The following is a 27,435-nucleotide window of genomic DNA, read 5'->3' on the forward strand; positions in this document are numbered from 1 at the left end:
ACACCTAATAAATAATGTACAGCACCTAGCACTATGAGGTGTTTGTCCATGCCTGGGGCTCCTAAGCACTGCTAGAAAATTAAGAATAAATAATAGAGCTACACCAAAAATTCTGGCAGAGCAATTTTCCATGACTGGCGGGAGGAGTTATGCCGAAGGCTGGGAGGTAGCTGAATACTGTAGATCTAAGGAGATGACCTACCCCAGGTCAGATATTTTGCACTTTCCTTCTGAGAGACAAAATAGTAGTCATGAATGGATCCAGTACACCACAGGATTCTGCAAGACGGGAGGGCTGGGGGCCTTTAGCAATTAGGTTGCCATACAATAGCTAAGCCATTAGACCCCATTTACATACAGGAATTAAGAAATAAGTGCTGCAAATCAGGGTTAAGGATCTAATACGGTTCATAGCCGTTCTGTTACCATAAGGAAGGGTATAAAATACCACCCCCACTTCCCATTTCTTTGGCTTCGTCAGATCCCTGAGACAGTGTAAATGGAATCAGGACCTTCCTTCTGGTTGGCACCGCTTTCTTCCCCCTCCATCTCTGCTTCCAGTGGTCCCTGTAAGCTGTAAGTATGTGCAATGCAGGACGGGAAGTATGAGCCATGCTGGAACCTACTTTACTGTGCTTATTCTAACCATTCTGTGCATTGATCCTTGCCCAGGATATTGTGTGTATTAAATACCGTTTCTAGGTGTGTTTCACCAGCTGCCATCTTCTCAGTTAACTGTAAAGAAGCCGCCCAGGAAAAGAACCTGTTATCTGTGATAGGGGCAGGTCAGCCCCCAATACACAACCATTGTAATCACTATTCAGGCTGTCAGAGGCAGAGATTAAGAAAGAGTTCGCCTGGCCTGGGCTGCCTTGAACCATGCAACTGTCGAAACCACCTTGGCTCTGTCCCTGTCTCTGTCCCTTTGCCCTGAGTTCCTAGCGTGTGTGTGTATATGTGTGTGTGTCTCCAGCTGGAGTCTTTGCCTGGATTCCCTGCAGAGAGGTGGGAAAATCCCCTTCCTCTTGCTTGTTGGTCGCTAGCCTGTTGTCTTTCCAGCTTCTTCATTGATCTGGGTCGGTTTCAGCCGGGCCTTTACTGACCCATTGGTTCCACCCCGGACAGCGGCATGACCTGACACCCCGTGTCTCTTGCTCTGCCCCAAGAACTGTTGAAACTCAATGCAAAGCAAGGCAAATCCCAGAGGGAAACTGAGGCACACCTACGCATATTATCAAAATTCCCTCTCCAGTAGAGCAGGGCCAATTGACACCAGCTGGGGACCAGGGCCCATTGACTGCAATTCAGAGATCCTGCTTTATGCCAGCTGGGGGGTCTGGCCTCACATTTCCTTGATGGGGACGTGTCTTTGTCTGGGCACTGACTGCAGAGGCCCCATGAAGTTTCCTTGGGGTTTCCAAAATGAGGTGCTGGTCCATGAGTGGAGCTCCCAGATGCTACCATAAAATGAATACTAAATGATAGAGCTGCTCAAAAAATGTCTCCTAGTGCAGTTTTGAATTGGAAAATGCAGTCTCGTTGGAATGGAACCTGGAATTGTGTCGATTTTTTTGTGTCGTTTCCTTTTTCCTTCCAAAAATACTTTTTCTTTCCCAATTTATTTTCCAGTTTATTCTATTATAAAGACATTTGCTATGATGCTATATGATTATACTTACATATTAAGTTCTAAGTTACACAGAAAACAACCGGAACAACACAATTCTTCAATAATTTTATGGAGGAGATGGTATGATGGGATAATGTGATTTTGATCTTTAAATATTCAGGGTAAATAGGACTAATCCCCTGAGATGGGATATTAGATGGATGGGATCTGAGTTACCCAGGAAAGAATTTTCTGTAGTATCTGGCTGGTGAATCTTGCCCATATGCTCAGGGTTTAGCTGATCGCCATATTTGGGGTCAGGAAGGAATTTTCCTCCGGGGCAGATTGGAGAGGCCCTGGAGGTTTTTCGCCTTCCTCTGTAGCATGGGGCACGGGTCACTTGAGGGAGGCTTCTCTGCTCCTTGAAGTCTTTAAACCATGATTTAAGGACTTCAATAGCTCAGACATAGGTGAGGTTTTTTCGTAGGAGTGGGTGGGTGAGATTCTGTGGCCTGCGCTGTGCAGGAGGTCGGACTAGATGATCAGAATGGTCCCTTCTGACCTTAGTATCTATGAATCTATGAATCTATGAATTCGATGTTACTAAACCCAAACATTCCGACTGACCCGAAAGAAATTTTATTTTGGAATTTTTCATGTTGCCATAAATTTCAAAATTCTCCCAATGTGGATCAAAACCACATTTTGAAATCACAGAATTTCTTGCAAAAGAGACATTTTCCCTTCGGTAGGGCTTTGAGAAATAGCAAACCAGGTACTAATCCATTGCGCCACTAGCAAGAAGCAGCTGCCAGCTAGTGTCCATACACGGTATTGCAGGTGACACTGCATCTCACAGTTTGCGGTCAACACAAACTTTTGGCATGGACAGCATGGAAAACCAGCCCTTGTTGCCCATGAGGAAATGCACCCCTGATAGACTGTGGGATGCCACCCTTCCCTGGTGCCAATTGGAGTCAAAGGCTGTAAATCAAGGCATGATTTACCCCATTGCCCCTGAGGGAAATAGAGGGACGCTCTGATTACAGCTTGCTTTCCATCCAGAGCGCCAACTGCATGTCTCCTTCCATGCATGCCCCGTGTGCTCTGCTGGGGGCTGTTCTCAAACAGCTGCTCAGGACAGGGTCTCCTGGCACACTTTGCGGAACAATGGCTGTCTGAGAGACACATCGGTCCTTGGCAGCTACGCTGCTCCATGCTTGGAGCTCTTGCAGCTTGAGGCAGTCCCTTTCACATCCCCAGCGTCGCTACCATCCATCCCTGCATCTAACAACCCCGCTCCTCCACCCCAAAGCCCACCATGAGTGGCGGTCTCGATTTTCCAAAGTAATTAGCCAATTTGGTTACCTGCCTGAAGCGGCTTTGTGCGGATCAAGCTGTGTCTAGACATGGGTTGGGGGGGGGTAATGCCAATGTGTTAAAATGGCACCTTCCCATCTTAGAAGTCCAGTAATAGAGTGGGGGCTATTGAATTGATTGCACCCAATGCAGCATGTATAATTACCCGCGGTGTAGGTGTGCATTCAGTGCAAGGCACTCCTGGCCCTCAGAGACCATGTACAGGCTTTGGATACCAGAGTGGCTGAACTGGAGGAGCTAAGGGAGACAGAGAGGTACATAGATAAGACTTTCCGGGACACAGTAGACTGGTCCCACCCCTGTCGGACAGCCTCTGTGCTGTTGAGGAGGATGAAAGTCTCAGGGAAGGAGAACCAGGGCCGAATTAACTCGTTGTGTGCCTGGCTCCGAACATAATTGTAGGCCCCTATGGGGGCAATAGAACATGGCACAGGGAGGTCGGTCCTTGGAGCCAGGGGCTGGCCAGGGGCAATGGGGCATGGCATGGCACAGGCCGCCCCACTTCGCCCAGTGCACTGTTTACAAACCAGCAGTCGCCAGAAACACACTGGCCAACCGAGCTCTGTGCCCTTAACGTGCCCCTTCCCTGTGGAGGTGGGTCCATGCCGTGCCACACACACCCCTCCCCCGCACCTTCTGGACCCGCTATGCCCAGCAAACCCCCCCCACAAATGCACAGTGCCATGAACACCACCACACCTGCCCAACACCCCCACGCCCTAAGCCCCACCACAACTGTCCAGTAGCCCCCCACTGCCCAGCATCCCAACAAGCACAGATCTCTCCCAGCCCCACTGCCCAGTACCCTTCCCCACAGCCCCACCACCACAACTACACAGTGCATCACACAGACCCCCCACTGCCTCCCACCCCAAAATACACAAAGCTTCCCCACTGCCCAGTGCCTCCCACCTCTTCACATACCAGCATCCCCCCCACAGATCCTCTCCCCCATGCCCTGCCTTCAGGTTCTGCTGAGCCAGCACAGAGCAGGATCCCCCCTCCCAGCACAGTGCTTGTGGGCAGGACAGCTGAAGCTAGGGAGCACAGAGTGGCCCTGTCCCCCAGGACCCCACCCAGCCCTACCTGCTTGGCGTTGCTGCTACCCGTGGTGGAGGAGGCATTTCCTTGCATGGGCACAGGGTGTGGGAGGCAGCGTCCAACTTGGACAAATTGGAGGATTGGTCCAAAAGAAATCTGATGAGGTTCAACAAGGATAAATGCAGAGTCCTGCACTTAGGACAGAAGAATCCCACGAACCACTACAGGCTGGGGACCGACTGGCTAAGCGGCAGTTCTGCAGAAAAGGACCTGGGGATTACAGGGAACGAGAAGCTGGATATGAGTCAACAGTGTGCCCTTGTTGCCAAGAAGGCTAACGGCATATTGGACTGCATTAGTAGGAGCATTGCCAGCAGATCGAGGGAAGTGATCATTCCCCTCTATTCGGCACTGGTGAGGCCACATGTGAAATATTGCATCCAGTTTTGGGCCCCCCACTACAGAAGGGATGTGGACAAATTGGAGAGAGAGAGGCTGAGGGAACTGGGCTTATTTAGTATGCAGAAGAGAAGAGGTTGGGGGGGGGGATTTGATAGCTTCTTTCTACTACCTGAAGGGGGGTTCCAAAGAGGATGGAGCTCGGCTGCTCTCAATGTTGGCAGATGACAGAACAAGGAGCAGTGGTCTCAAGTTGCAGTGGGGGAGGTCTAGTTTGGATATTAGGAAAAACTATTTCACCAGGAGGGTGGTGAAGCACTGGAATGGGTTACCTAGAGAGGTGGTGGAATTCATCTGTCATAAACATACAGCTAAGGGTACCATAAAATCCCTCCTTTACCTGTAAAGGGTTAAGAAGCTCAGATAACCTGGTTGGCACCTGACAAAAAGGACCAATAAGGGGAGAAGATACTTTCAAATTTATGGGGGAAGGTTTTTGTTTCGTCTTTCTGTGTTCTCTCTGGAGTCAAAGAGAGAGACCAAGCAAGTAATCTAGCTCCTACTGAATGATACATCTAAACTTACAGAAATAGGAAGTAATAGCAAGGAAATGCGTTAGAGTATCTTTTGTTTTAGCTTGTGAATTTTCCCTGTGCTAAGAGGGAGGTTTATCCCCCCCCCCTTTTTTTGGTAACTTTGAAGTTTTGAGGGGAATCCTCTATGTTTTGAATCTGATTACCCTGTAAAGTTACCTTCCATCCTGATTTTACAGAGGTGCTTCTTTTACTTTTTTTCTTTATAATAAAGTTCTGTTTTAAAGAATCTGATTGGGGTTTTTAGGGTCCTAAAAACCCAAGGATCTGGTCTGTGCTCACCTGGTTTACCTATTTGGGTGGTAGATTGTTCTCAAGCTTCCCCAGGAAAGGGGTTGAAGGGGCTTGGGGGGATATTTTAGGGAAACAGGAACTCCATGTGGTCCTTTTCCTGAATCTTTGTCTAGCTCACTTGGAGGTGGCAGCAGTACCATCCAAGGACAAGGAAGGATTTGTGCCTTGGGGAAGTTTTTAACCTAAGCTGGTAGAAATAAGCTTAGGGGATTCATAGATTCATAGATATTAAGGCCAGAAGGGACCATTATGATCATCTAGTCTGACTTCCTGCACAGCGCAGGCCACAGAATCTCACCCACCCACTCCTGCGATAAACCTCTCACTTATGTCTAAGTTTCATGATCTTTCATGCGGGTCCCCACATCTGTACCCCAGAGTTCAGAGTGGAGAGGGAACCCTGACATCACCCCATTAGAGGTTTTTAAGGCCCAGCTTGACAGAGCCTGGCTGAGATGATTAGTTGGGATTGGTCCTGCTTTGAGCAGGAGGTTGGACTAGATGACCTCCTGAGGTCTCTTCCTACCCTAGTCTTCTATGGGTATGTCTACAGTACGAAATTATTCCGAAATTATTCTATTTGAATTTTTGGGAAGTGATTTTATACATTCGGTCTTGTGTGTCCCCACTAAAGTGCGTGAATTCGTCAGAGTGCGTCCACAGTACCGAGGCTAGAATTGAATGTCGGAGCAGTGCACTGTGGGTAGCTATCCCACAGTTCCCGCAGTCCCCGCCGTCCACTGGAATTCTGGGTTAAGCTCCCAGTGCATGATGGGGCAAAAACATTCTTGTGGGTGTTTCTGGGTGTGTGTTGTCAGTCGCTCCTCCCTTCGTGAAAGCTACGGCAGACAATTGTTTCGCGCTTTTTTGGCGTGCAGATGCCACACTGCTTTCAGCAGGCAGTGCACCGCTTCTCTCCTGGTACTATGAATCCACCTCGCATTTCCTCTCGTCTTTCTATGTAATCTCTATAATATCTGCTCTTTCTCTTCCTCATCGAACGCTTCCGCTGCCAACTCTGCTCGGCCATCGTGAACCGAGCAGCACAGCTTCCGCCGCCAACTCTGCTCTACCGCTCTTGCCGTGCTACCGAGCTTCTCCATGTTGTCTGTCCTGGGCTCCCACCTCCGTGAAAGCTACAGAAGACAACCATTTCCCGCCTTTTTTCGGTTATCGTGAACCGACGACCTCTTTTGCTGCCACTCTGCTCTCCTACTTTTCGCGCCCTTTTTCCAGGATTACCCGTGCAGGCGCCATAGCGCGGAAAGCATGGAGCCCGCTCAGATCTCCGCTGAAGTTTTGACCATTGTAAATACCTCATGCATTATCCAGCAGTATGTGCAGTACCTGCAAAACCAGGCGAGGAAGCAACAACAGTGTGATTACGATAGTGATGAGGACATGGACACTGATGTTCCCAGAAGCATGGCATGTGGCGATTGGGAGATCATGGTGGTGCTGGGCCAGGTTCATGCCATGGAATGCTGATTCTGGGCCTTGGAAACAAGCACAGAGTGGTGGGACCACATAGTGTTGCAGGTATGGGATGATTCCCAGTGGCTGCAAAACTTTCGTATGTGTAGGGCCACTTTCATGGAACTTTGTGAAGTTGAAGCTCAAAGACACCCTGCCCTGAAGCTCAAAGACACCAAAATGAGAGCAGCCCTCACAGTTGAGAAGCGAGTGGCCATAGCCCTTTGGAAGCTTGCAACGCCCGGTCGGTCGGGAATCAGTTTGGAGTGGGGGAAATCTACTGTGGGGGCTGCTGTGCTACAAGTAGCCAATGCAATCATTGACCAGTTGCTATCAAGGATAGTGACTTTGGGAAATGTGCAGACCATTGTGGATGGCTTTAATGCGCTGGTGTTCCCTAACTGTGGCAGGGCGATAGATGGAATCCATATCCCCATCTTGGCCCTGGAACAATGGGGTGGCCAGTACGTAAACTGCAAGGGGTACTTTTCCACGGTGCTGCAAGCACTGGTGGATCACAAGGGACGTTTCACCGACATCAATGGGATTGCCAGGAAAGGTGCATGACGCTCGCATCTTCAGGAACTCTGGTCTATTTGAACAGCTGCAGGAAGGGATTTACTTCCCAGACCAGAAAATTACTGTTGGGGATGTTGAAATGCCTATAGTTATCCTCTGGGACCCAGCCTACCCCTTAATGCCATGATCATGAAGCCATACACAGGCACCCTGGACAGTAGTAAGGAGCAGTTCAACTGTAGGTTGAGCAAATGCAGAATGGTGGTAGAATGTACTTTTGGATGTTTGAAAGTGCGCTGGTGCAGTTTACTGACTCGGTTAGATCTCAGCACAACCAATATTCCAATTGTAATTGCTGCTTGTTGTGTGCTCCACAGTATCTGTGAGAGTAAGGGGGAGATGTTTATGGCAGGGTGGGAGGTTGAGGCAACTTGCCTGGTGGCCAATTTTGCACAGCCAGACAACAGGGCGATTAGAAGAGCGCAGCAGGGTGTGTTGTGCATCAGAGAAGCTTTGAAAGCCAGTTTCATGACTGGCCAGGGTACGGTGTGACAGTTGTGTTTGTTTCTCTTGAACTTAGCCGCCCTCATATATATGAAAGGAAATAAAGTCACAATTGTTTAAAATCCATTCTTTATTATTTGTTGCACAACACATTGAGAGAAATCAGAAGCTAGATGGGGGGGGGGGCTACCGGGGGAGGAGGGTGGAGGAGGAGGAAAGGACAAGTCCAGAAACCAAATCAAAATTTCGGATATGCCATCTTTCTGCTTCTTGTGAAATCCTCTGGGGTTGAGTGTGTGGGTCCCTGTAGTTTCCCCCCTGTGCCCTGTGTTCTGGGTGAGGAGGCTATGGAACTTGGGGAGGAGGGAGAGCGGTTATACAGGGGCTGCAGCAGCAGTCTGTGGTCTTGCTGCCTTTCCCGCATTAGATCCACCATACAGCGGAGCATGTCAGTTTGCTCCCCCCTGAGCTTGACCATAGCATCATGGCTGCTCTCATCATGTGCGTCCCTCCTCTCTTTATATTCATGTAACACTTTACGGGACTCTGCAATGTTTGCCTCCACGCATTCAGCTGGGCCCTATCAGTGTGGGAGGACTGCATGAGCTCCGCGAACATGTCGTCCCGAGTTCGTTTTTTCCGCCTTCTAATCTGGACCAGTCTCTGGGACGGAGTAGATAGGGCCGCATTAGGTGAAACATTTGCACCTGTGGGAGAAGAAAAAGGGAGGGTAGTATTTTAAAAGATACATTTTAGAGAACAAAGGGGACACTCTTTCTCAGTGAAACAGGCAATTCATAGTGCACAGCACATGTTCTTTCTGTACAAGGTCGCATTTTGCTTCTTATACTGAAGTGCCTGCCACTTTGGTGTGAGTAAGCCATCACATCTGGCCGGGCAACAGAATTCAGCTGGCAGGCAGCCATGGTAAGCCCTAGGGGCATGCAGGGTTCTGCTTCTTCTGCATTCATTTCAATGCTTTCAAACTGCCAGGCACCCTTTCCCATAGCAAGCAATGCCTGGTGGGTTTCCCATATAAAAGGAGGGCCTGTTTGGTGGGGCAGTGGAGATCTTGGAGCCTGGGGCTCTGTCAGTGGGCGCTACTTTGGGGTTGTTCCATTCTGTGGGTGATGCTTTTTCCTGATTCTCTGATGTGCGATTGCCTCCAATAAAGCTTCTGAGCATCCTGGGGGCGTTTCTGTCCGTGCGTCCAGGTCTCCCATCTCCGTCTGTGTGACTTCACGACTAAAAGTGCTCTGAAATCTCTATGCTTCCTCAGATGACCTTGAAATCTGCTGTGATACAAGGGGGATTGGGGTCAAGTGAGTGACCCTAATTTGGAGCCATTTCACCAAGGGGTTCCCCAGATACAGCTCCCCCCAACACCAGCTTCTCTGAAGATTGTTTGCGGTGTTGTGGCCGGGTTGGTCTGTAACGCTGCTGCCTGCCCTGGCTGAAGAGAGTGAGCACTGATCTCCGGACAGACTATCAGGAAGCATGGCTCAAAACCCACAGTGACTGTGAGCTCTGGACTTCCATGTCCCCAACCAATTATCCCCCCATGTAACCTCTTCAGGCATGTACCAGCCTTAACAGGGAGCCAGCAATAGTCCCCCGGGTGCTGCGATCTGTCTGCCACCCAGGTCAGCCTGCCTTGGGGACAGAGGGTCCTTTACACCAGGTGCTGTCCATAGGCAGATGACAGGCCAAAGCCTGGACCGCGAAACTCTGGGGGATGGTGGGCAGTTAGCGCAGGGGGGCTAGTGCGGTAGAGGAGTGAGTGGCTGCAGGCTGACAGGCTTGGGGGAGCTGGTGCCGGGGCTGACTTGTAAGTGGGGAACAGGCATCCATACTGCTCCCTGTTCGCCTCCAGACCGGCCTGGGGCTGGCCGGGGCAGCGCAGCAAGGAGGGGCAAGGCAAGTGTCCGGGAGGAGCACTCATCCCAGCAGCGGGGGCTCCCCGCCGGGGCAGAGGGGACCCAGAGCCAGGAGACAGGGGGGAGGGGACTGTCCCGCCGGGGCTGAGTCGAGGAGGAGGGAGCCGCACCCCTGCTGGAGAGCGGAACGCGGGGCCCAGCAGAACAGCACCCCCCGCAGCACCAGTCCCACGGGTCCCTCTTCTCCGGGCCGCCCTGCCCCAGCCCCAGCACCCTTCGGGCTCGCCCTCCGCATGGGAGCGGTTCTGGCCGCTTTGGCGCCGCTGCAAGCCCGACACTGCAGTGACCGCCCCACGCTGCTGTCGAGCTGCTGTCGATGAGGAGGAAGTTCTCAGAGCCCCTGTTCAACTCCCCGTCCTGTCATCTGCCCCCAGATTCCGGTGTCTGTGGCCAGCAGCCCCCACCCACGCTCGCCAGTCTGCCTGGGGCAGCGCTGCACAGAGCAGGGCTGGGAGCCTGTCACACCAGGAGTGGGTGTGAGCATCTCTCAGCAGAGACACGGACCCTTCAGCGCCTACCATGGAGTCCCAGGTGAGTTCCCGCGCCTCCACCAACTCTACCCCATGGAGCCCCAGGGGAGAGAGGTAAATAGCAGCATCCCCCGCCCAGGGATCGGTACTGGGACCAGTGCTATCCAAAATATTGATAAATGATCTGTTAAACGGGGTAAACAGTGTGGTGGCAAAATTTGCAGATGATACAGAACTACTCAAGAGAGTTAAATCCAAAGCAGACTGCGAAGAGTTACGAAGGAATCTCAACAAACTGGGTGTCTGGGCAACAAAACAGCAGATGAAATGCGATGTTGATAAATGAAAAGTAATGCACATTGGGAAATAAAATCCCAACTCTACCTACAAAACCATGGGGCCTAAATTAGCTGTTAGCATGCAAGAAAGAGATCTTGGAGTCATCTGGATGAAAATATCCACTCTAAGTGCAGCCACAGTCATATCATGTTGCCTCTCTATAAATCCATGGCACACCCACATCATCAGAATAAACATCAAAATAAATTGCCAATGGAGGCTGTGGAATCTCCATCACTGGGGATTTTTAAGACCAGGCTAGACAAACACCCGCCAGGGATGGTGTAGATAAAACAATAGTCCTGCCATGAGTGCAGGGGACTGGACTAGATGCCCTCTCCAGGTCCCCTCCAGTCCTGTAGTCTAGGATTCTATGATCATGAATGCTGCATGCAGATCTGGTGGCCCCATCTCAAAAAAGATACATTGGAATTGGAAAAGGTTCTGAAAAGGGCAACAAAAATGATCAGGGGTATAGAACAGCTTCTCTATGAGAAGAGATTAATCAGACTGGGACTTTTCATCTTGGAAAAGAGACGACTAAGGGGGGATATGATAGAGGGCTATAAAATCATGACTCTGTGGAGATAGTAAATAAGGAAGTGTTATTTACTCCTTCTCATAACATGCATCTGATGGGTTGGCCCCCCTGAAGGTGCCACCTAATGTACTGAGTTACCACTGAGCCTGCCTGTTCTGCCAGCCTGGGCCTCCTTTACACTGTCTTGGTGAGCCAGGCTCTTAAACCTCCTCTAGCACACACACAGGCAGGGTCACACCCAGCTGCAGAAAGACACAGACACTGAGATGGGCTATGGGAAGACTCAGCTGAAAGGACTTGCCCCGCACTCAGGTTCCCATTTCCCTGGAGTGCAGACCCAAAGATATATTGTCTTGCTCTGTATAGAAAGATCTGCACAGTGCAAGCTCCTAAAAATTCGCCCTCTTCCTCAATGTGAAGAGAGATATGCACAATTTCTTGCCCCCCCCGCCCCAGATAGAAATTGCACAAAGTGGGTTTAATAATAAAGGAAACTAATTTAGTAACTATAAAAGGCAGATTTTAAGTGATTGTAAGTGATAGCAAACAGAACAAAGCAGATTACTAAGCAAATAAAATAAAACATACAAACTAAGCTTGATTCACTAAAGAAAAAGGTTACCAAGTGTAATTTCTCACTCTAAATGATGAATTAAGCAGGATTCAGAGTTTCTGTAGCTCAGAGTTCCAGTTATTTCTTCTTACAGACTGGACCCCTGTCTCAGTCTGGACTCACCCCAGCCCTTCCTTTCAGGTAGTTCCTTTATCCCTTCAGGTTCTTCCAGCAGTCCTTCTTCTTGGGTAGGCAATGGAGGAGAGTCCACATCAACCCCCACCCCAGCCCTTTAAAAGGATTGACCTAAAGCGGGAATCCATTGTTTGATCTCCATCCCCCTACAGAGGAAAAGTACCAGCAGCGTCCAAGGTGGTATTTTGTATCAGGTGACAGGACTACCTGCCCTGGTAGTGTCACAGCTGGGTCCCACGAAGCCTCTCAGGAAGGAGAGTGATTAGTATCTTCACAGTTCTATTATCCTTCTTAAATGGCTCATTTAGGATGATTACTTACTTTACTGTCTGGTGGGCATTTTCCCAAGTACACACCCAGTTGTAATTGTTACATTGTCAATATTCCTAACTTCAGATACAGAAATGATACATGCATACAAATTGGATAATCACATGCAGTAAATCATAATCTTTTCAATGATATCTTACATGAGTCATCTTGCCTAAAGTATATCTTAGTTATACCATATTTTTACGAAGAATATGGGGTGTAATGTCACAACACGAACTAGGGTTCACCCAATGAAATTAATAGGCAGCAGGTTTAAAACAAAGAAAAGGAAGTATTTCTTCACCCAACGCATAGTCAACCTGTGGAACTCCTTGCCAGAGGATGTGGGAAGGCCAAGACTATAACAGGTTTCAAAAAAGAGCTAGATACATTCATGGAGGATAGGTCCATCAATGGCTGTTAGCCAGGATGGGCAGGGATGGTGTCCCTAGCCTCTTTTTGCCAGAAGCTGGAAATGGGCGACAAGGGATGGATCACTTGATGATTCCCTGTTCTGTTCATTCCCTCTGGGGCACCTGTCCTTGACCACTGTTGGAAGACAGGATACTTGGCTAGCTGGACCATTGGTCTGATCCAGTATGGTTGTTTTTATGAGTCTCCTCTACCCCCCACCTTCCCTGCCCCATGGAGCCCAAGGGAAGTCCCCCATGACCCCTGCCTTCACTACCCCATGGAGTACCAGGGGTACTTTCTGCCCCCCTCCTCCTCCTCCCCATGGAAACTCTGATGACTTCCCCATGTCCCGCTCCTCCTCCTCCTCCCCCATGTAGCCCCACAAGGTCCCACGGCCCCCTCTCCTGTTGGTAGCACAGCAGGCCTAGGAGATGTGGGTTGGGGGGGCTCTGAGTCTGTGGAGTCCTGTGCAGGTACCGGGATGGATGCCCACGGCTAGACTCCTGCTGCTGCTCCTTCTCCTCTGCTTCGGGCCAGAGACCTCCAGGAGCATCAGACCAGATGCACTCAAAGAGATCGTGGATTATGTGAACCAGTGAGTGACCGGCCTGGGGTTTGTCTCTGTCCTTCCCTGCCCCTGTAGCCCAGCTGCAAAGAGCAGCACAGAATGGCCCTGGTTGGATCCCACTGGCTTGTAGGGATGCCCAGGAAGGTCAGGGGGCCCCATTGTGCCCGGCTCTGCTCAGACATTGACCGTAGTTGGAAAGCACCCAGCATGCTGGGTGATGAACTCACCCCTGATTTGGATGACTAGAGTCTTGGAGAGAGGTGATTCTGGGAGTGCAGAGGGGAAATTGAGCCCAGAGCTGGGAGAGGGTTGATTCTGGAGGTCCAGAGGGAGGTGGAGCCCAAAACTGGGAGGGACTGATAATGGGGGTGGAAGGGGAGATGAAGCTCAGAGGTGGGGTGTTTTTGGGCTGCGGGGGGGAGATGGAGCCCATAGCTAGGAGGTGGTGATAATGGGGTTGCAGGGGGAAGACTGAGCCCACACCTGGGAGGGGTGATTCTCAGGGTGTAGGAGGTGGTGCCCAGATATAAGGAACGGTGATTCTGGGGGTTCAGTGGGGAGATGGAACCTGTGGTGGGGAGGGGAGATTATGGGGCAGCTGAGGGAGATTGGGCCCAGATCTGGGAGTTGCTGATTGTGGGGGATCTGGAAGGAGATGGGAGAGATAATTTTAGGGGCACAGAGAGAGCTGTAGCCTGGACATAGAGGGGGTGATTATTGGTTTACAAGGGGGAGATGGGGCCCGAGCTGGGAGGGGTGATTCTGGGGGTTCAGGGGTAGATGTGGAAAAGAGCTTGGAGGGGTGATTCTGAGAATCCAGGCAAAGATGGGGTCCAGAGTCTGGAGGGGTGATTTGGGATGCATGGGGGAGATGGAGCCTTGAGATAGGAGGATATTTGGGGGGCCTATTTCTATTTCTCTCCCTTTTAATTGGCATCCCCGGCTGAGTCCCGAGTCCCTGACCCTGCTGTGCTCTGATCCCTCTCAGGCCCCTCAGACTAAATGGATGTCAATATGCCTTTGTCGTGAGCCTGCCCCGTGAGAAGTGTGACCAACCCACCAACTTGCATGAGCAGCTGCCCAAGGAAGCGCTGAATGCTGTGAATAAGGCGCTCGCTAATCGAAATGGCCAGTACACCTCGAATATGTGGCCTATTGTAGCTGCCAAGCCTAGACGTAAGAAAACTCACTGGCAGCACAGTGAGTGGCGTCTGCTCCATGGGGGCCAGAACAGCTGGGTGGCCCAGCTCAAGGCCAGGACATGCAGACTGAACTGCTGCCTGATCTTATTCACCCTTAACTCGCCCTGCACGAGCATGTGCCTGGTGGTAAACGGGCCCTACAACATCCTCAACATGACCAGCGATGCCTTCTCGACCATCGACAACAACTACAAGGCCTTCGTCTTCCAGCGTATCTTCCGCAACGATACGGAGCCCGTGGTGACCCGCCAGGATCTACTGAACGCCTGGCACCAGCTGCACGATGTGCCCCTGTTGCGCTGTGACAACAACTGCTGCCAGGACTGCGCTGCGATGGACCCTGAAAACAACCCCTGCCTGCCTGGGAAGAGGTAGACAGTGGAGGGGGCCAGGAACCACACGTGGCTCTTTCTGCCACTGGCCTCTCTCGCTGCCCATGCGCTTCTGGCTCGCTGAGTGTCACAGAAACACATCCCAATCAGGCACCAAGCTCCAATCTAGAACCCCATTCTAACGTGTGCCCCAATCTAGAACCCCAATCCATGGATGAAGTCCAATCCAGAACCCCATTCCCGGGCATGCACTGATTTAGAACCCCTTCCAGAGTGTGTCCCCATCTAGAACCCCATCCCTGTATGCTGAAATCTGCAATCTAGAGCCCCATCGCTGGGAGTGCTCCAATGTAAAACCCCATCACCATCTCTGGTTGTGCTCCAGCCTACAAGCCCATCCCTGTGTGGGCTCCAATCTGTGATCTAGAAGCCTGTCCCACTCTCCAAGTGTGTACCAATCTAGAATTGCCATCCCCCCAGCGCACCTAAAAGCTGCGTTCTAAACCTTCATCCCCCCGCAGTGTGTCAAGCTTCAACCTATCCCCAGGTTGTCTCTGAGCTGCAGACCAGATCCCACATTCACTCAGTGAGGTCGGAATTCAGATCTAGAACTCAGCCTCCAACCCTGCATGAGGCCGGGGGGAGGAGGCAGTGGATGGGAGCAGGGCACATTGGGCCTGGTGAGAGTATGATGGGGCTGGATCAGGCGGGGGGAGCTCCTTATTCAGATGTTGGTGGTTGGGAGGATTCCTGGGCTTGGACCATAGCCACGGTGGGGCAGTAGGGATCTCGGAGCGCAGGGCTCTGTCAGTGGGGGCTGCTTTGGGATTGTTCCCGTCTGTGGGTGATGCTTTTTGCTGATTCTCTGATGTGTGATTGCTGCCAATAAAGCTTCTGAGCATCCTGAGGCCTCACGTCTCTGTCCATGCATCCAGGTCTCCCATCTCCATCCGTGCGTTGAGGTCTCATGTTGTCCCCTGGAGTTGCTGGGTCCCCAAGGGCAGCACCTTGTCGCGCCTGGCTCCCAACTGGCAGCCTGTGTGGAAGCTTGGGTTTTACTAGGTCCAGAGCCCCTGAATGTTCCCCTCCCCCTCCCTAGAACCCCCGTCCCCTGCTCCCTGGGCGGGGATCCCCTGAGCTAACAGCCCCACTCCCCCGGGATGGGGGGCACCTAGCACACAATGGGGGACAGAGCTCCCAGCCCCGCTCTCTGCTCCCGCGGCTGACAGGAGCTGCACCTGGGAACCAAACTCCCGGTTTACATCCCCTGAAGGCAGCTCCCATTGCAAACTCCTTGGTTCCCAGAAGGGACTGTTATAGCAGAGCAAGATTGAGATGACACTTCCCTTGTAAGTGCTCTGAAATCTCCATGCTTCCTGGAACTAGCTTGAAATTTGCTGTGATACAAATCGGTGGTCTGGGGTCAGGTGAGTGACCCAAATTTGGAGCCATTTAACGAAAGGGGTCACAAGATACAGCTCCCCCAAACCACCAGCTTCTCTGAAGATTGTTTGCAGTGCTGTTGTAGTAGGGCTGCTCCATGTCGGTGTCCGCACTGGCTGAAGAGCATGAGTGCCGATCTCCGAACAGACTGTCAAGAAGCAGGGAGCAAACCCTGAGTTGGCTGGGAGCTCTATCAGTAGCTGTTCCCAACCAATTATCCCACATAACCTCTTCAGGTGCTGTACCAGCCTTAACGTGGAGTGTTGCATGATTTTAGGAGGTTAATATTATTAATTTGGATAATATGAATTATAGGCTTACCAATTAATTTGATCAGAAGAAAATAAGGTTCTTGTCCCAGAATTAGACCACACAGAATTTGTAAAGGACCCTTGGGGGTATGGCAGGATGCTTACACTGAGACAAATATAGCCTTAAAGACTGCAGAGGGGCAACGAGGGATAGGCAAAGGCAGCAGGTCCTAACCCCCTTGCCAATGACGAGTGGCCATTACAGATTGCAGTCTGCCCCGGGGAAAGGGGGCTGGATAATGACTGGCAGTAGTCACTGAGGCAAGGTGGGCTTAGAGGGTTGAAGGTTCCCCTGGGAGGGGAGACCCAGCATGTAGAGTACTGCGGTGGGCAGAACTCCAGGGTAAAGGGCACCAGGGTCCAGGAGGGACTCAGGGGCCCTAAATCAGGTGAGACACCAGCCTGCAGAAGGCGCTCCGGGCTGGACAAGAGCTAATTCCCAAGACAACCAGCAGGAGGCGTCACACCGGTGGGTCTTTGCTTTGTTACAGGTGGTGGAGAATGTGGGCACGTGCGGTTCACCCCTGATACAAGGGGCAGGGCAGGACAGTGGAACTATTGCCCAGATCGGAGACTTGAGAGACCGATTATGGACTATTACTGGAGGGCTTGTGTGGCCTGGCTTGCTGAGCAGCATTGGTGTCCGTGTAAGCCGCTGCCGGAGCGGGCCCATAGACCCCATGTACCTTATAAACCAGGCACCTGTGGTTGGAGGCTGACGCCAAGGCACAAAAACTGCCACGCCTGTGGTCGAAAAGGACACTACAGACAGGAGTGCCCCACCGGAATGGGGCAAAGAGGCTCCACTTGGGGAAATGGGGAACTGGGAGAGCACCCCCTGAGAAGTCAACAGGGGGGCTCCAAATGTGTTGGGCCTGTGGAAAGCCAGGGCACAGGAAGAGGGGGTGCCCCATGGGACTCGCAGGGCCCAGGCTAGCCCTGAGGTGGTCAAAGGAAGGCACTGGAGATACTTCCTGTGGCACAAGGGGGGCCAGTTAAGATGGCGTTGCCCCCAGAGAAGGAGGGGGGTGGCGGGAGGATCGGGCTCGGTCTGACACTGGCCAAAGGGAAGTGGGAGTGCGGACTGAGACCCCCAGAGAGAAAGGGGATGGGGCAGAGAGGTCCCAGCTAAACCTGGGAACCCACGCAGGAGTGGGATGATCTATGGTGGGGACCCAGACAGACAAGGGAACCACGAAGGAATGGGACCGACTACGGTGGGGACCCAGACGGTAGAAGAGGGAAGCAGATTGCTCCTTTTAATAGAAAACCTGCAGCAGGAGAGAGACCTCCTGTGGGCCCAGCTGAGAGGGAAGCTGGGGATATGGAGGGCCCCCCCGCCCAAGCAGTCTTAAGGGGGAGGGTGTGTGGGGCGTCTGCCCCACTCCAGTAAAACAGGGGTTAAAAGCAGCCAAGCTAGGCTGACTGGGGAAGCAGCCACAGCTGTGGCCACCTCAATCAGAGCCCAGCTGGCCCTGATAAGAAGTCTGGGGCCAGGAGTTGCCTGGGACAAGGTAGCCCTGGAGTGGGAAGGATCTAGCTGCCTGGGACAAGGTACCAAAGCAGAGCAGTACTGGGGAAAAGGACAAGAGGAGTTGGGGGAGCTCCAGCCTCGTAAACTCCCAGGTTGCAGGCCTTGTTGAAGGCCTAGAAAGGTACTGGGGCAGCCCGAGGATAGGGAAAGGCAGCAGGTCCTACCCGCTTGCCAATGATGAGTGGCCATTACAGGCTGCAGTCTGCCCCACGGAGAGGGGGCTAGATGATGACTGGCAGTAGCCACTGAGGCAAATTGGACCCTTCCAAATCATGAGTAAACTCAGCTCAGCAGTGTACAAAAGTAAAATAACAGAAGGCAAGTGTAATAGAAAGAAAATCTACCAGGCTAATCAGTTAAAGCTGAATCGATCATCCAGGGCACAGAAGCAACTTCCTCCTCAGGACCTAGGTAAAGAACACCCAGAGGAATCGCGACGGCTGAAGTCCAGCAGATCACAACCATGAAATGGACACTGGTATGTCTGATTTACTAAACCGTTATTGTTGCTCTAAGGGTAAGACTGAGCCAAAAATCAAGAATTTGGGACTAAACGGTTACAAAAGATGCAGACCCATGAAACCCGATGGCACGAACACCGCTCAATTGTTTGACCATCTGAAGCAGAACGCACCAATGAAAGGGATGAAAAGGACTATTCTACTCAATCCAGAACTTATCCACAGTCCTATTCAATAGGTTAAGGGAAGTAGAGGAGAAGATGTCACCTTTAAATATAAATTGGATGGAGTAGTCCCACTGCCATCCAGTGACTAGAAAAAGATTTGCAAACATATAGATTATGTGCTACAGGAAAAAGTAAACTGGGTGGCCAACCCGATGTTACAGGAAATAAGAAAATCGTCACAGGAAAAGCAATTTACTGTTTACAACATGCATAATGTAACCCAACCATTTAATAAAACCCAACTTAAAATGAATCAGCTGGTCATTTTAAATAGTGATAAACATGAGAATCAATATTTAGGAAAGAAAATGATCTGCTTTGCGCATGAAAAGTATGTTGTAAATACAATCACTGATGGATTAGAATCTCTAAGATTGGAAAAGATTCCTAACCTAGTCAAAGATAAGCAATTATTAAATTGATATTGTCCCAAATGTTTTCAAATACGGAAAAAGAAGCAATCCACATGTGTGAAGTCATGCTAGCATTTATCAGTAGGTACAATAAAAAAGATGGAAGCTGTAACACCTCACCCCAATCCAGACAGTTATTCTTTTTCTCAAGATTGTACAATGGCATTATCCTTGTATGTCTCATTCATAATCTCGTTACCAGTGTTTAACCCAGACAAGAATGTGTACAGGCAATTGGCGGCTGTTCATTCTAAATGTCACCTCAAAGATGACATCTACAGAAAACGCGCCAATGTGCCTCCCTTGGTGTCTGTCACATTCCAACTCAAACCTGGAAAGTGCCACAGATGGCCTGTTGCTCTAAAAAAGGGCCTCAGAACATCTGTAGATGTAAGGTGGTTAAAACAGACACTGTTCTGTGTGAACTACAGGAAAAGAAGTTACAAAATAAATCATCATCATTGTCATGCCTGATAAGGCTAACCAAGTAAAAAACTCCAAAGAAAAGGGTAACCTGAGCTAAAAATAGCCAATTTGGCATGGTAACCAACCAAAAAAGGTACCAATATGGTCCCTTGGAGTGTCCTGTCAGAAACTCCGATTTTTCTTTTACTCCAAATAAGTCTACTTTAATAGGGTGTTACCAGCTTTGTCTGTTACTTTGGGGTATGCTCATTTATTAGGGTTACTCTTCTAGGGAGCGAGGGTTCTGTACTTCTATCAATGTACTGCTTGTGTCACTTGTGTTCTCATATGGAGCTCTGTTTCTCCCTGCTGCAAGTTCCCTCCCAATGGAGCTATCCTGCAGGATCTAGGTTCCCTCCCAATGGAGCTTTCCTGAAGGATCTAGGTTCCCCAGCGCTGGGTTCTTCCAGCCCCAGAATCAAACACCCCCCCCCCACATTAACAGAGTGTGTCTGAGATGACTGGGTTAATCAGCACTCTCAAGCTGACCCCTTGTATGTCCCTGTGATGCTCTGTACCTCGGGGGAACACCCGGCACACCCATGTCCTTGCAAAATGTCAGTGTGGTATCCAATGCAAAGTTTGCCATGTTGGCTGTCTTCAGAAGGCTCATGATGCACTGAGCATTGTTGTTATGGTGATGGTATAGTAATCATTGTTACAGTAATTGTTATATGTGCCTTGGGCACTGCACTGGAATAGAGCCTGCCTGAGCAGGCTGGGTCGAGCAGCCCTTTCAATCTGCCACCTTCATATGTCTCAGGTTCAGCAAGTCTCTATCCCCACTTTCACATTTCAATTCTTCTGGTAGTAACCCACTTGATGAGCAAACCCCACAGGATTATTGGGTGCTATCGGGATCTTTAGCTTAGATACGAGGAATGTTGCCGCAGAGCGAATGAGGTGGTGACCGATTTCATAGAATCATAGAATCATAGAATCATAGAATATCAGGGTTGGAAGGGACCCCAGAAGGTCATCTAGTCCAACCCCCTGCTCAAAGCAGGACCAAGTCCCAGTTAAATCATCCCAGCTAGGGCTTTGTCAAGCCTGACCTTAAAAACCTCTAAGGAAGGAGATTCTACCACCTCCCTAGGTAACGCATTCCAGTGTTTCACCACCCTCTTAGTGAAAAAGTTTTTCCTAATATCCAATCTAAACCTCCCCCATTGCAACTTGAGACCATTACTCCTCGTTCTGTCATCTGCTACCATTGAGAACAGTCTAGAGCCATCCTCTTTGAAACCCCCTTTCAGGTAGTTGAAAGCAGCTATCAAATCCCCCCTCATTCTTCTCTTCTCCAGACTAAACAATCCCAGCTCCCTCAGCCTCTCCTCATAAGTCATGTGCTCTAGACCCCTAATCATTTTCGTTGCCCTTCGTTGTACTCTTTCCAATTTATCCACATCCTTCCTGTAGTGTGGGGCCCAAAACTGGACACAGTACTCCAGATGAGGCCTCACCAGTGTCGAATAGAGGGGAACGATCACGTCCCTCGATCTGCTCGCTATGCCCCTACTTATACAACCCAAAATGCCATTGGCCTTCTTGGCAACAAGGGCACACTGCTGACTCATATACAGGATTTGTTAACTCCTTAATAGCCTTTTCTTTTTCCTTCAAAGTTTGCTGGGTTTTTTGAGTAATTTTAATTTTTTATTTAATTTCCCCCCCAGTGAGCTACAAGACACAAGCAAACATTCAACAGCTATTCCTTCACCAGCTTAGCCTTTCTTTTCTTCTGCTCTGTTTTTACATTAAACACCTGACTTACAAATCTTTATGGATTACAATGTTCAGAGATCATTTTGCTATTTCTTAGTTGTACAAAACCTCCCTCATGTTTGTGAATGTATTTTCTGGCAAAGTTTTTTAAAGCCAAACTGCGAGCAGTTCTTGCCCTTCTTTTACTGATCTTCACACTTAAGGCAAGCTTGGTATTCATCACAGTTCAGCTGAGACACGCCGACCTTGGCACGACCTGGGACCTGCTCTGCCAGCGTCAAACCTGCTACCGAGGAATCATCTGCCATGTCTTGGCAGGTTGCTCCATTGCATTAGACGTTCTCAGGGCTGGGGGAAGGGAGATCCTGGGGTGAGATGGAACTGTTCTGAGTTTGTACAGCACCTAACACAATGGGCTCCTCGGGCATGACTGGGACTCCTAGGACTACCGTAATGCACCTACTAAATCTAGTACAGCACCTAGAACAATGGGGCATTGGTCCATGCCTGGGGTTCCCAGGGGCTGTCAAAACACATCTAATAAATAATATACAGCACCTAGCACTATGAGGTACTTGTCCAGCCCTGGGGCTCCTAAGCGCAACTAGAAGATTAATAATAAACAATAGGGCTGCTCAAAAATTTCTGATTGCACAATTTTCAACTGGAAAATGCAGTTTCCTTGAAATGGAAACTGGGTTTGTGTTGAACTGGATAAAATTTTGTGTCGTTTCCTTTTCCTTCTGAAAAGACTTTTTTTGTTTTCCAGTTTATTTTATAGTCTATTCTATTATAAAGGACATTAGCTATGATGATATATAATTATACTTATATATTGGCCTCCCTTGCTGCCCATGCGCTTCTGGGTCACTGAGTGTAAAAGAAACACGTCCCCACCAGGCACCAAGCTCCAATCCAGAACCCCTCTGATGTGTGCCCCGTTCTAGAAGCCCATTGCTGGGTGTGCTCCAATGTAAATCCCCATCCCTATCTCTGTTTGTGCTCCAGCCTAGAATCCCATCCCCAGGTGTGCTCTAATCTGTGATCTAGAAGCCCATCCCTCTCCCCATTGTGCACCAATCCAGAATTGCCACCCCGCACAGTGCACCTCAAACTCCGTCCTAAACCTTCACCCCCTGCAATGCATGTCAAGCTCCAATTGAGAACATGACCCCCATCCCTGGAGGTGTCTGAGTCCACAGAGGCAGGGGGGCATTGGGAGTCTCACGTCGTCCCCTGGAGGTGCTGTGTCCCCAAGGGCAGCCCCTCATCGAGTCTGGCTCCCAGCTGGCGGCCTGAGTGGCAGCTTGAGTTTTACTGGGTCCAGAGCCCCGAGTGTTCCCATCCCTAGAACCCCTGCTCCCTGGGCGGGGATCCCCTGAGCGGACAGCCCCGATCCACCGTGGATGGGGGGCATCTGGTGCACGACGGAGGACAGAGCTCCCAGCCCCGCTCTCTGCTCCCCCAGCTGACAGGAGCTGCACCTGGGAACCAAACACCAGGGTTACAACCGCAAAAGGCAGCTCCCATTGCAAACCCCTTGGTCCCCAGAAGGGACCATTATTGCAGGGCAAGATTGAGACAACATTTCACGTCTAAAAGTGCTCTGAAATCTCTATGCTTCCTCAGATGACCTTGAAAGCTGCTGTGATACAAGGGGGCCTGGGGTCAAGTGAGTGACCCTAATTTGGAGCCATTTCACCAAGAGGTTCCCCCAACGCCGGCTTCTCTGAAGATTGTTTGTGGTGTTGTGGCCGGGTTGGTCTGTAACGCTGCTGCCTGCCCTAGCTGAAGAGCATGAGCGCCGATCTCCGGACAGACTATCAGGAAGCAGGGCTTAAACCCCCCAGTGACTGTGAGCTCTGGACTTCCATGTCCCCAACCAATTATCCCCCCATGTAACCTCTTCAGGCATGTACCAGCCTTAACAGGGAACCAGCAATAGTCCCCCGGGTGCTGCGATCTGTCTGCCACCCAGGTCAGCCTGCCTTGGGGACAGAGGGTCCTTTACACCAGGTGCTGTCCATAGGCAGACTACAGGCCAAAGCCTGGACCGCGAAACTCTGGGGGGCCATGGGCAGTTAATGAGGGGGGCTTGTGCAGTAGAGGAGTGAGTGGCTGCAGGCTGACAGGCTTGGGGGAGCTGGTGCCGGGGGCTGACTTGTAACTGGGGAACAGGCGTCCGGGCTGCTCCCCGTTTGCCTTCAGTCTGGCCCGGGACTGGCAGGGGCAGCGCAGCAGGGAGGGTCAGGGCAAGTGTCCGGGCAGAGCACTCACCCCAGCAGCGGGGGCTCCCCGCCAGGGCAGGGGGACCCAAAGCCAAGGGGCGGGGGGGAGGAGACCATCCCGCCAGGGGCTGAGTTGCGGAGGAGGGAGCTGCACCCCTGCCGGAGAGCGGAACACGGGGCCCGGCAGAGCTGTGCCCCCCACAGCACCAGTCGCATGGGTCCCGCTTCTCTGGGACACCCTGCCCCAGCCGCAGCGCCCTCCGGGCTCGCCCTCCGCATGGGAGCGGTTCTGGCCCCTTGGGCGCCACTGCAAGCCTGACATAGAGGGGGTGATTATTGGTTTACAAGGGGGAGATGGAGCCCAGACCTGGGAGGGTTGATTCTGGGGGTTCAGGGGGAGATGTGGAAAAGAACTTGGAGGGGTGATTCTGAGAATCCAGGCAGAGATGGGGTCCAGAGTCTGGAGCGCTGATTTGGGGTGCACGGGCGAGATGGAGTCTTGAGATAGGAGGGTATTTGGGGGGCCTATTTCCATTTCTCTCCCTTTTAATTGGCATGTCCTGGCTGAGTCCCGGGTCCCTGACCCTGCTGTGCTCTGATCCCTCTCAGGCCCCTCACACTAGATGGATCTCAATATGCCTTCGTCATGAGCCTGCACTGTGAGACATATAACCAACCCACCAACCTGCAGGAGCAGCTGCCCAAGACAGTGCTGAATGACATGAATCAGAAGCTCGCTAGGCAATGTAGGCCGTACACCTGGAATGACGGGCCTATTGTAGCTGCCCGGCTTAGACGTCGGAGGACTCACTGGCAGCACAGCAAGTGGCGTCTGCTCCATGGGGGCCAGAACAGCTGGGTGGCCCAGCTCAAGGCCAGGACCTGCAGACTGAACTGCTGCTTGATCTTATTCACCCTCAACTCGCCATGCAAGAGTATGTGCCTGGTGGAAAACGGGCCCTACAACATCCTCAGCATGACCAGCGATGCCTTCTCGGACATCGACAGAAACTACAAGGCCTTCATCTTCCAGCGCATCTTCCGCAACGATACGTGGCCTATGGTGACCCGCCAGCTGTGCTGTGACAACAACTTTTGCCAGGACTGCGCTGCGATGGACCCCGAAAACAACCCCTGCCTGGCTGGGAAGATATAGACAGTGGAGCAGAGCCAGGAATCACTCTCGGCTCTTTCTGCCACTGGCCTCTCTCGCTGCCCATGTGCTTCTGGCTCACTGAGTGTCAAAGAAACACGTCCCAACCAGGCAGCAAGCTCCAATCCAGAACCCCATTCTGATGTGTAGCCCAATGTAGAGCGCTAATCCATGGGTGTGCTCCAATCTAGAACCCCATTCCTGGGCACACACCGATCTAGAACCCGATACATGGGTATGTGTCAAGCTAGAACCCCTTCCAGTGTGTGTTCCCATCTAGAATCCCATCCCTGGATGTGCTAAAATCTCCATTCTAGAGCCCCATTGCTAGGTGTGCTGCAGTGTAAAACCCCATCCCCGGCTCTGGTTGTACTCCAGCCTAGAACCGCATCCCTGGGTGTGCTCCAATCTGTGCTCTGGAAGCCTGTCCCTTTCCCAATGTGCTCTAATCTGTGATCTAGAAGCCCATCCCTCTCCCCATTGTGCACCAATCCAGAATTGCCACCCCCACAGTGCATCTCAAGCTCCGTGCTAAACCTTCACCCCCTGCAGTGCATGTGAAGCTCCAATCAAGAACATGATCCCCATCCCTGGGGGCGTCTCTGAATTGAAGTCTAGAACCCACATCCACCCAGTAAGCTCAGAACTCCAATCTAGAACCCAGCCTCCATCCCTGCAAGAGGCGGAGGGGAGGGGGCAGTGGATGGGAGAAGGACATATTGTGCCCAGTGACAGTATGATGGGGCTGGATCGCTGGGGGAGCCCCTTACTCAGATGGTGGTGGGAGGATTCCTGGGCATGGATCATAGCCACGGTGGGGCAATGGGGATCTCGGAGTGCAGGGCTCCATCAGTGGGGGGCTGCTTTGGGGTTGTTCCAGTCTGCAGGTGATGCTTTTTGCTGAGTCTTTGCCCTGCGATTGCTGCCAATAAAGCTTCAGAGCATCCTGGGGCCTCAGGTCTCTGTCCATGAATCTGGGTCTCCCATCTCCGTCCATGTGTTGGGAGTCTCACGTCGTCCCCTGGACGTGCTGGGTCCCCACGGGCAGCCCCTTGTCGAGCTGGCTCCAAACTGGCAGGCTGGGAGGCAGCTTGGGTTTAACTGGAGCCAGAGCCCCGAGTGTTCCCCTCCCCATCCCTAGAACCACCATCCCCTGCTCCCTGGGCAGGGATCCCCTGAGCAGACAGACCCTATCCCCCGGGGATGGGGGGCACCTGGCGCACGAGGGTGGACAGAGCTCCCAGCTCCGCTCTCTGCTCCCCCGGCTGACAGGAGCTGCACCTGGGAACCAAACACCAGGGTTACAGCCGCAGAAGGCAGCTCCTATTGCAAACTCCTTGGTTCCCAGAAGGGACCATTATTGCAGGGCAAGATTGAAACAACTCTTCCAGTCTAAGTGCTTTGAAATCTCCATGCTTCCTTAGATGATCTTGAAATTTGCTGTGGCACATGGGGGCCTGAGACCAGGTGAGTGACCCTAATTTGAAGCCATTTCACTAAGGGGTTCCCCAGATACAGCTCCCCCCTAACACCAGCTTCTGCAGTGTTGTGACCATGTTGGTCTGTAAGGCTGCCAGCCCTGGCTGAAGAGCTTTCGTGCCGATCTCCAGACAGACTGTCAGGAAGCAGGACACAAACCCTGAGTTGGCTGGGAGCTCTATAATTAGCTGTCCCCAACCAATTATCCCATGTAACCTCTTCAGGCATGTAGCAACCTTAACATGGAGCCACCGATAGGCCCCCGGGTCCACTGATCTGTCTGCCACCCAGGTCAGCCTGTCTTGGTGACATATAGTTGTTTACACCAAGCATCATAACAATATTCAGAAAAGGAGTACTTGTGGCACCTTAGAGACTAACAAATTTATTTGAGCATAAGCTTTCGTGAGCTACAGCTCACTTCATCGGACAGATGAAGTGAGCTGTAGCTCACGAAAGCTTATGCTCAAATAAATTTGTTAGTCTCTAAGGTGCCACAAGTACTCCTTTTCTTTTTGCGAATACAGACTAACACGGCTGCTACTCTGAAACCTAACAATATTCAGGTTACTCCCAGTCCCAAAGGGCCAGTCACTTACCCTAAGTCAATTGCACCTTAGATCTCACACCGAAGACAACGCTTGTAGCCAATTGATTAACTAGGAACAGGAAACATGAGTTATTTGAAGGTTAAAGCAAGTTATAATCATAAGTTTCCAAAGGTAATAGAGGCTTTTCTAATAAGCAAGCTGTATGTCGCCTTTAAGGCTAACCAAAGCTAAGCAGTTGGGGATCTCTTACTTATGGCTTGAAAACCTTGCCCCCCCAGAGTCCAAGCAGCATAGAGATCCAGTTGCTTCTTGTCAGGGATTTTTAGCCCCTTCCTCCCTTGTGCAAACTCCACTTATGGGAGGAATCCACTTACATGACTCATCTTCATGAGGGAGGAGGGAGGGCAGAACAACCAATGGCTTTTGTCCTCGTTAATGACCCACAGTGGTCCATTGTGGTAAATAGACCCTTCTTGTTGGGCAGGATGTGACGCCTTCTGATTTAGATCAGCCCTTCCCACTAGTTAATGTCTCTCTCCTGTCTGGTGATTTGCACTGTGATGCTCAAATATAGATTCTGTACCCCAGAGTGTACAGGAATAAGTGAGATTAATGCGCCCAGCAACTCACAAGCACTCGATAACGTTTAAACCCCAAACAGATGTTTGGATTTCTAATACCTACGTGACCAGCACCAACACACAGGCGAGCCAGACTGAGCCCAGCTAGGTATTGGTCACAGTTCAGCTGAGACACGCGGTCCTTGGCAC

General features: G+C 51.2%; 1 protein-coding gene and 1 long non-coding RNA gene across 2 annotated transcripts in view; one reads left to right on the top strand and one right to left on the bottom strand.

Annotated features, from left to right (window-relative positions):
• LOC119846933 overlaps positions 1-27,435 on the bottom strand; it is a 323,834-nt gene that overhangs the window by 197,800 nt on the left and 98,599 nt on the right. The window lies entirely within an intron of this gene.
• On the top strand, positions 408-13,166 carry LOC122457251. The gene is made up of 3 exons (XR_006276726.1): positions 408-576; positions 10,124-10,280; positions 13,047-13,166. It is a non-coding gene; the product is annotated as an uncharacterized LOC122457251 (long non-coding RNA).

This window comes from Dermochelys coriacea, chromosome 23 (genome assembly GCF_009764565.3).
Source record: "Dermochelys coriacea isolate rDerCor1 chromosome 23, rDerCor1.pri.v4, whole genome shotgun sequence".
Taxonomy (NCBI): domain Eukaryota; kingdom Metazoa; phylum Chordata; order Testudines; family Dermochelyidae; genus Dermochelys; species Dermochelys coriacea.